The sequence below is a fragment of the Rhyacophila brunnea genome, unplaced genomic scaffold (assembly GCF_057557595.1).
Source record: "Rhyacophila brunnea isolate RB1 unplaced genomic scaffold, BYU_Rbru_1.0 scaffold_20, whole genome shotgun sequence".
Lineage (NCBI taxonomy): Eukaryota > Metazoa > Arthropoda > Insecta > Trichoptera > Rhyacophilidae > Rhyacophila > Rhyacophila brunnea.
The window spans coordinates 3,747,126-3,757,542 of record NW_028232860.1 but is presented as its reverse complement, the minus strand read 5'-3'; positions in this window follow the sequence as shown (position 1 = coordinate 3,757,542).

Below are 10,417 nucleotides of genomic sequence, written 5' to 3'. Positions count from 1 at the left end.
TCGGTTACCTGCTACTCCTTACCCATTAAGTATTTCAGTTCCCATTATTTCTGAGTTCCATAAATAATGGCCTTTAGAATCACAACTCAAAAATGACAAAATTGCAAAATGTGACTTGTGACTCGAGGCAACTCATATGTATTTTTTTTTATTTTTTGATATTTGTGAAATACAGTTATTGACTTATACCAATAGTTTTGATGAGAATACATCTAGTGGAGCGTTAAGTATGAGTTGCCTTAAAGATTTGTTTATATTTTCCCATCTTTACGAAATGAAAAATATGCTTGAATTAAACAACAAAATGTATTGGTATGTCATATCTGTTTATAAATATCAGAAATATGTAGTAACATTTTACACCACAATTAATAGACCCTTAGCGATGTACTTAATAATAGATATATATTATAAGCAACAATAATAATCAAATAAATAAATATGATTTAAGTCTATACAATAATACTAAATCTATACTGTTCCTTGTGCCTGTAAAAATAGCTTTCTGTGTTTGTCTGTATTAAACACATATTATGTTATCGTAAGTCTAATTTTAAACGCAACATACTATATACTGAGGAATTCCACTAAATTTAATTAGAAACGTTATGTTAATTACAAGTCGATTTCATTTATTTATTTTAACAGCATATCGGACCTTTTGACTTTTCATAAAGCCCTAAATAGACATGGCAGTAACTGTGTATAATTTTCTGTCTGATCGACAGTCATTTTTTCCACCACGCTATTAATTGATACTGATGGCACGCAAGGATAGGAGAGAGACATAACAGGTACACAAAAGTGGGAGTGCAAAACGTTCCTGGCAGTGTAATATATTTGACCATACACTAAGTAAAGTGATTTTCAAACTTTGTTGTTTTACAGTGCCATTAGAACCAATTAGTGGGGTGAATGAGCCTGTTCTCATTTACCTTTACTCGTTGGATTTTGAGCGATAATCCGTTTTCATTATTATCAGCTGCCGCAAACAAACAAACAGAACTGAAATTCCTTAAACTTTAGCACTCAGCAGAGGATATTCACTCTTTATTAGTGTCTTAAACTTAACTGTTCCTTAAATAATGTCCGCAATAAGGGAAGAGCAGTATGCTCCAATGAAATTTTGTTTTCGCCTAAATTAAACATCCACCAAAGCATCATACAAATCTAACATTGTGAACATGCATCAAAGCATTGAATTAAGGTCCTGAAAATTGCCACTCACTTCTTGTATGTTTTTTGTAGGCATAATTCCAGGATGCCAATGATGGTCAAGCGGCTAATGTGTCTGCTTATAATGTCGTGTTCAAATCCAGGATCTGGCAAATACACATATTGTTTTTCAATATGTGTTTGGAGTCGGAGTATGGACCTAACGGGTTGAGCAAGTGGCTAACATACATTTCTCGTAAAAAAACATAAATTTGTTAACACAAACCTCCACTTTGTAGAGGCCCATATGGTCTTAGAATCGGACATAGGAGTTCGAAAATTTTGTCCACCGATGGACGCATTTCAATTACACACATGACATTATTATTTTTGGTGCCCCTTATAGTATGAAGTTTAAGGCACTAGCATCTCACAACAGAGGTTCCAGCAGGGCTATTTTAACATATCACTTAACTCCAAAACCAATAAAAAAGTGATAAATATGATATGTCATATTCAGGCAGTTAATTACCCCATGAAGTTAACTGTCAGGCGTGATATTTTTTAACACGGCTGCACATCATTGCGTTAACCGCAAGCTGTCAAATATCGTTGAGTAACACAGTTAACTATTATTATCGTAGATACCGCCTTGTTTATGGAATTGTTTTATTTTTTACCATTAAAAATAACGGAAACATGTTACCGTGTTAACTGTTTAGAATAGCCCTGCAGGTTTGATGCCTGGTGAAGTCAATACATATATGTCATTTTCTCATTCCTGGATGTCTCAGTGATGTGTCATAGTGGTAATAAAAACACCCTTTTCCCTGTTTCAAGGTTTCTTATGTTGCTTTAAATGTGCACCTTTTTGGAGATTCATTGTACACACCTGTTTATTGATTAATTATTAATGTATTTCCTATTGAGTGAAAAGTATAGCTTCATATGGAATTCCTCATTGTATTTATCAAAGAATATATGGGTATTATTATAGTTATTTTTACACTAGTATTATTTAAACTTATTTTATTTTTTATTAAAAAAAATTATATTATTATTGTGTTCAGCACTCATTTTTTGTGCACAATGTAATTAAGAATATTAATTGTTACATGTATTTTAAAGCAAAGTATATCCTTCAAAAGTGTTTTAAATGTTCTGCAATTCAAAAAGGTTGAGAAATACTGTGTCAAACCATGCGTGCCCGGTATCAATACATCTTTCTCACCACTGCACAATATCATCGTCTCTCTAGTCCAATCTGTATCTTAACTGAAACCATGTGTGATAGCCGTTACTTAAATTGAATTTATTTTTCTAACCAAAAGGGTGATAATATATATACATTATTTTAAATTCTGCAGGTTGATTTATTATTCGATAGCTATTCCAGTCGACACACCATTACCAAGACTATAAAGATAAATGATTTGTCTCTGTTTATGTTTGGGGTCTTCCCTCTCAGTCACTACAGTGACTATTCAGAGAAAATGTCTTGGCCGACTCGTACATCAAAACTCGTCTCGTCTGCAACGTGTCGAATACGTCTTTGTTACTCACAAAACACACGTTGCCAAATGGAGCTCCGCAGATTGGTCGAGTACTATTTTTTAGTTACTAGGGCTGCTATCAACAAATCGCATGCGTTTCATGCTGCGAGTCGAAGACGGCAGAACGCATATGCACACCTACGAATTGGTCATTCCTATACCGCCACATCCAAATATATATACGTTTCGGGAAGTTACACACAACCGTCTTCATATACAACACCGAAGCGACGTTTCTATAAGGTTTGATTTATGGCAGACGAGGTGAGTTTAGGTCTGAGAGCCGGCTTAATAATTAGTATTTTTAGAAACCGTGTTAACTTCATTAAGTTCACTTTAAAACAGGTTGATTTGCGTTTATGGGTGAGTTTCTATAGCACTAATTGTATAGTGGAACAACTTAACCTTGAAATTGCACAGATTGTGATTTATTCTACTGTGCATGTTATAATATATAGGCTCATTACATCCGAGGTCTCGCTATTCCCGTGATCGTAATAACTAAGTTCGACTGTATTAACAAGCTATCAACTAATAAACCAACCTGCAGAATTTAATACAATTTATATTATTACTTTGCAAAAAGTGAATCCTACCGAGTGAATTCTAATACAAATTAATGAATTTATTTTCATCTGTGACTTAACTATTACGTAATATTATGTTCCCATGTTATAAAACAAGAATTGTTCTTCTCAGAGAAAATTTTTAAAGTAAGCAAACTGCATTAAGAGTGATAAACTAAATTAAATAAATATAGATTAGTTATAAGACAAGTTTTATTAGAACAAACATTAGTAAACAATTTAATTTATGATTTTATATTCTAATTTGTACTTATTTGTAAAACTTATTTTTTTATATCTTATATTTTTTTATTACTCCGGAAGCGTTGCAATATTATACAGCAACTTCTGTGAATCTATTTTATACACAAGACAGCTATCGAGGGCTAAAGCGATATATTTTATCATATTTATGTATTGAGGCGCTTAATTGTTTCAATAAGTTAACTGTCTTATCTCGCTCTAATAGTTAACACAGCCAAGAGAGGGGCTGTTAAAACATAACACAATTTACGGTTTAGACCAGGGCTTCATAAACTTTTTCGTCAGATGGACAATTTTGAAATATTTTTTTTTAAAAAACAAGGCTAAAAATTTTTTTCACCATGTGATTTATGCAATTGTTTGTTTGAAACAAAGTCCTGCTATCTAGGCTCAAATTTTGTGGTGTTGATACGCAAAACAGATGCGAAATTGACTATGACGAAAGTTACAGCTAACAACACAAAAACTATGGCAGCAGTGTGCCCGTAACTGCGCTTGTGCCAAACGTCCCTCACTTCGCACATCCGCATACACAAATATCAAAGTATCTGACCATTCATCCAGAGGATATTTAATTTTAAATGTAATTTTTAATATTCGATATGAAGAATAAAAAATAATACACATTTAACATAAATCTCGCGGGACACATCAAAAAGTCACGCGGGACATAATTGGCCCGCCGGACACACTTTGTGAACCCCTGATTTAGACGGTCAAGTTATTGTAAAAATTAAGTCCTCAATACATAAATATGATAAACTACCGTCGATATCCGCCTTGTGTATAGAATAGCTTCGCTGGTTCGTATGATAATAGATTTTTAAAAATGAAACTTGTGAGACATTAATCAATAATTACATAATCTGCAATATTATTAAATATGTGATATTTTTTTATGTCCTCTTGACTTTTTTAAATATGCCATTACTCCATAGGAGTGATAGTAAATCATAAAACCAATGCTGTGTGCGAGGAATGGTGAATTTTTGTAGCTTCATAAACTACTGTCATGACATGGGTACTAACTTACAAAAGTTGCACTGTACCAAAGTGACATACTTGTTTTTACAGTCGCCATAAAAATTATTTCGCATCGTTTTTATTTATATTGAATTTGGTCAAATTTCTTTGTTTTACTGTTAGGTTGTATGTGTTTCATGTACCTATTTATTTTTGTATCTATTTCTTATAGTTGAGTGTGGTTAAGTTTTTAATATGTAATTCAAAACTCTAAAGGGGCTTTAAACGAGCAGCTTTTTACGGCAATATTATACGGAAATTGTGTTGCCGTTAATAGTTCCCGTAAACACGAAAATAGTAATCTAAGTTGCCGAAATTTTCCATTTATTGCCCATACTTTCCGGCAGCACGGTTGGTTGATATATCGAATGCAATCGGAAATATGGGAAAAATCCATAGACCTTTCGATATATCGACCAACCATGCTGCCAGAAAGTATGGGCAATAGATGGAAAATTTCGGCAACGTTGACCACTGTTTTGGGGAACTATTAACGGCAACACAATTGCTGTAAAAAATTGCTCGTTTACGAGCCCCGTTAGACATCCTAGTATCATAATTTCTGGCATTACAAATCCTAACATTCTCCAATTGCTTTAGCCGAGCATCAATAAATCCCCCGTGACCTCCAACCATCTGCTGCCCTCACGGAATGCCTACATAGCTCAGCTCGTCTTTGCTTGTAACTTCTCCAGCATTCTATGCACGTGACCGATCCAGAATAGTCTACATTTTCACATACCATATGTGTACAGCCGCTCATTGTGCCTCCAATGCCATTTTCTTTAGTAGCCCCAAAGATTCTTATGGTTCTTCTTCCATTTTCTCTTACCGAGCCCAGCATTCTGATCCATACATTAATACTGCATGTGGAAGAGTGTTGTAGAGAATTGTTTTATTTTTCTTTGAAAGGATCCTTTTTGAGATCAAAATAACACCTATATTTCTGATGAGGGGCCTGCAATAAATAAATTAAACTATTGGTTTTAAAATCAGTTACCTTTATGGCTCCATAGTTTCAAAAACATCCCTGCTTTGTGGAGAACTGGCAAGTATTTTGTTTCTCTTTTACACGTGAAAAAGCATACTTAGAATTCTACAGCACGTCCGATTATTTAATGAATTTTAGTTATGGGAAGCTAATAAGCCGTCTCCGTACTAATATATATATATGCCACTTTTAGTTATATGCACTGATATACATTCTACAAAAGGTTGTTGGCAAACAGCTTTACAATAATGTCTTCCTCACAATATAATCCGCATGCTATTATAATCATTATTTTAAATGGTAAAATATAGGTTACCCAGCTGTTAAGCTCAACTAGTTGGAATATTTTTATATTATCGCTGTATAAGTGTATTTTGTATTGTAGTCTATGAATTAATTGTAATAAATGTCGCAATGTCCTGTAACATATTGTTGAAATACACTAATTATATAATAAATATTACGATAAGAATGATATTGTTAGAGTTATAAAATAAATATTATTCCTAGAAACAATGTTGTTTGTTTTAATTAACCAAAAGTCAAGGAGTCTAAAAAAATGATTGCCTGGCTGATTTAACATTTTTTGTTGCCTATAAATTGTTGACCATGCTAACATAACCCGTATATTGAATAATTTCTATACGAATTGAATGCTGCAAATCTGTATCTACAATTGGATGGCATACACAAAAAGGCACTTTCGTTAGTAAAGATAATTCCGCTTAAGGCTATACCTTAGTTGAGGCATGGTCTAAAAAGAACATGGCTAGGCGATACGCGGATTGTGCAAATGACGCATGCCGAACGAAATATAATTTGTCATATAAATCCAACATGCGTCCATTTAATGTTCTGTTTATTGTTCTATTAGTAACAATAATAATATATTCATCGACATGTTTTCTTTTTCAAGTAAATGGGTAACGTTTATTAGTCATCTTTACACGATTTAAGAATTAATACCCCCGTCGCCATCACGAAACAAATTGACGTGTTCACAACTCGACGTTCGCTCTCCGATTGCCAGCGAGTCCAAAATTTCGTAGTACCTATAGTTGAAAATTATTTGCCGTTTTACTGAAGTACCCTCTTAATTGGGACAGCCGCTTATTTGGACCAAGTCTCAAGGAGCTATCTTTACTGTGAATAACATTGCTTAATTGGGACAGTAAATTTAAGATGACAATACATATCGTGGGTTGCTGCCAAAAGTTGTTAAGTCGATAATTTAGGTATTTGAGTTAACGGGTTGTGTCTATATATAAATATGTATGCTAGAAAAAAAATTCAAGGTTATCCGATATGAGGCGCTAATTACAAAATGCGACAAGTCCACAATTCAATATTTTCGGGAAACAACGTTTTTATGTTTCAAGCTTCAATTATTTGTATTAGCATGAGATTATTTTTTCCGTTGTATTCTATGTCAAAATTAGAACCAAATAGCAATTTGTTTCGGGCGATAAACTCTTAAATGTAATAAATATAGGCAAAATAAAATTGGACAAAGCGCTATTTGTACCTCACTTTTAAATTTATTCCGCATAAGGCACATATTTCCGTGGCACTGTCATGAGTTTACCAGATGCTACAGCATGGGAGACGCCCTTTTCAATAGTGAACGTTCCCTAATTGGTTGACTTAATCACGCGCAAAATCAACCAAGCTTTAAATGTTATGAAACACGGACTTGGCGCTTTTTGTAATAAATCGAGACTTCAAATATTTTTTTTCGTAGGGTTATGTCGCATTTTGGAATTTATAGATCAATACATATTGTGTAAAATTATACAAAGTATACGTGCGTATTTTTTTCTCGATTTTGACCAAATGTGGACTTATCACTTTTTGGAATTAGACGCTTCATATATAGAAAATGCACATAAACCACCAAAAAATTAACATTATGCCCGACTTTGGAGGACATGTCAAACTGCAATTACTCCATAACATAATTTCGAGACTTGCCAACTTTGGCCGTAACCTCATATCACATAATGTTTACCGTTGCGCCAGTCATTAGGCCTACTACTACCGTACCGTATTCAGTTACCGCCACGCGTGTTCGACATATATAAATAATTTACCTTTTGTCAATTTTATGACCCTTCCCAAGATGTCAAAAAGCGATTTGACACTTTCGGCTACAAATTGCTTCGCTGGATAAAATTAAAAGCCAGCCATTTATGTAACGCCCATCAACATCGGCTCACTGAGATAAGGTGTAGCAAAATCTACCATATTGCGGCTCTTACAGCAAGAAAATCAACTGTGTGAGGAATTGGCGTACACTGACTACCTATGCTGATCTTGTGAAAGTATAAAAAAACAGATTACAGATTAATTGTATAATATATAAAAATACTCTACTACTACCTTATTTTTTGTGGAATTTGATTAATTAAGCCAAAATGCCCTTGTCTCAATGTGTGCTAATTAAGAAGAATCGACTTTATTATTGAACATTTATTTCACGCCCCTATGTTTTAAAACTAAAAGTTAAATGCAGCCTCCCCCCCGTAAGTCTGAAAAGATTGTCGACCGCCAGCCTATTAAGTCGAAGGGAAGGTAAGCCACCACAAGAAAAACAGTTTCATATTCAAAAACGGTTTATTTATTTAATTTCACAACTTAATTAACAAAAATATATGTGGAATTAAAAACATTATAATATAACCAAATAAAATGCAGTCGTGTTCAATGCAACTTTCAGATGGAGTAGTTTTCGGAATACACTATGCATGTAGGTACTGAACGTAATAAATAGAATTGCAACTTAAAACACTTCAAAGAAGAAGCTAGACTAGAAAGATTAAAAAAAAAGTATTCAGTTCAAAAAGAGATATATACACGATTACATAAGAAATAGCTTTGTTGATACATACATAATAGAAATCACTGGGAAAACCCATTTTCGCTAAGTAAAATTTTATTTACAGTCATAGTAATTAACCAGTCGTAAAAATATTTATATAACTGTGTATTTACAAGAGAAGATATTTGTTTAATAACTATTATGAAGATATTAATTATATCACTATCATTTTCGTTTCGATGTGGAGCATATAGGCCAGCACAAAGTTGTGTTTGAAATAACAAGGAATAGTTGTTAATCATTGTGTTTTTACATATTTTTAGCTAAATACGAGATACAATCGTGCATCCGCCGACATCAGAGACGGACGCTCTACCATAGGGCAGTATAATATCACTCTTCATAATAGATTATTAAATCCATATTCTCTTTAGTGCAATAATTACATATTGGTCTTTATCATTTTGTTTTAATTAGAATAATTAGCACGATAACATTGCAACTGAATGCATTGTATTTCTAGTAGAAACGGTTACATGCAAATTGTACGTAAAACATTTCACCGTGGCACAGTTCGCCGTGAGCTTTCTATCGGAAAGAGATGACCGTATACTATACGGTCTCCAATTTTATTAGATTGAATACGAACATTAATTCAATTTTCATAGCTGATTTTGGCAAAATTCATGAATTCAAGAATGAAAACCTTGAATGTATTGTATTTCTAATAGAAACGTTTACATTTCACCATAGCACAGTTAGCCGTGAGCTTTCTATTGGAAAGAGATGACCGTATATTCAATATGAGCATTAATTCAATTTTCATAGCTGATTTGGCAAAATTCATGAATTCAAGAATGAAAACCTAACCTAACAAATGATGACTTCCTTTAAAGTGTAAACCGACAAGAACCGTGTTTTATTTAGACATGAATTTTTTGTTAGTACTATACGACCGGAAGAGTTTGGACGGTCTTTAATATACAGCCATATATTTCCGATACAACATTTTACGGTGAAGTATGATATGGCGAACTGCATACATACAAGTTTCCGGACACGAATAGGAACATCTAGGGATTGCAATACCGATATTTCAAAACCGGTATCCTAGCATTTTACGATACCGATATATTCGGTATTGAAAGTGAAAACAAAATATATTAATTAACATAAAAGGTTTAACGGGACTGTAATTTTATTTCGGATTTCGCGACGTTTGGTTTACTTCCCTTGCCATTCATCGTCCTTGGTGATCAACAATGACACATGCTATAAAATATTAATACTATAAAAAGATTTTTACATATAATATATTTATTGGTAGATACTTCTATTTTTCCAATTATTTTACGAATACCGGTATTCGTATTTTCATTCGATATTGCAATCCCTAGAAACACCACCAATATTATATATATTCTGAATAGAGCGATGTTTTCTTAAATAGGGGTCATCTTACATTGGGATTAAAAACATACGTTTTAAGCATAATAGTATGTAAATGCAATAATATAATACAACACTGATAATAAAAATAAAGAGTTCAAAAAATAAAAAAAACCGCCATGAAAATATTACAGGTAAATGCAAATTATTTTTTTAAATAAATAAATTATTTATATAAATATAAAAAGCATGTATAAATAGATATCATAAAGCAATGAGTAATTAATTATATTTAACTAAAGGCACATTTATTTGGCTATAATATACAAAACACCCTAACAAAGAAAAGACAATTTTCAATTATTTATATAAGGGGTATTCCTTGTCACACGATTTTGTAGTAGTAGTTTTAAGGTCTCCCCTCCCCTCATTCATTAAAAATAATAAATTTCAGTATAAAGTTATTAATGAATTATTATGTAACATCAAAGTTTCAACACACCCACATCCCCTTTCTCACAAGTCAACACATTATACCAGACCGCCTTTCCCCATTATGGTGTGACGCAAAAATGTTGAATCTTCTTCAAGATAGAACTTTCTGTAGTTACGTACCCTATAAAAATCACTGAAGCAAGTTCCAATTTGTCTTCATTAC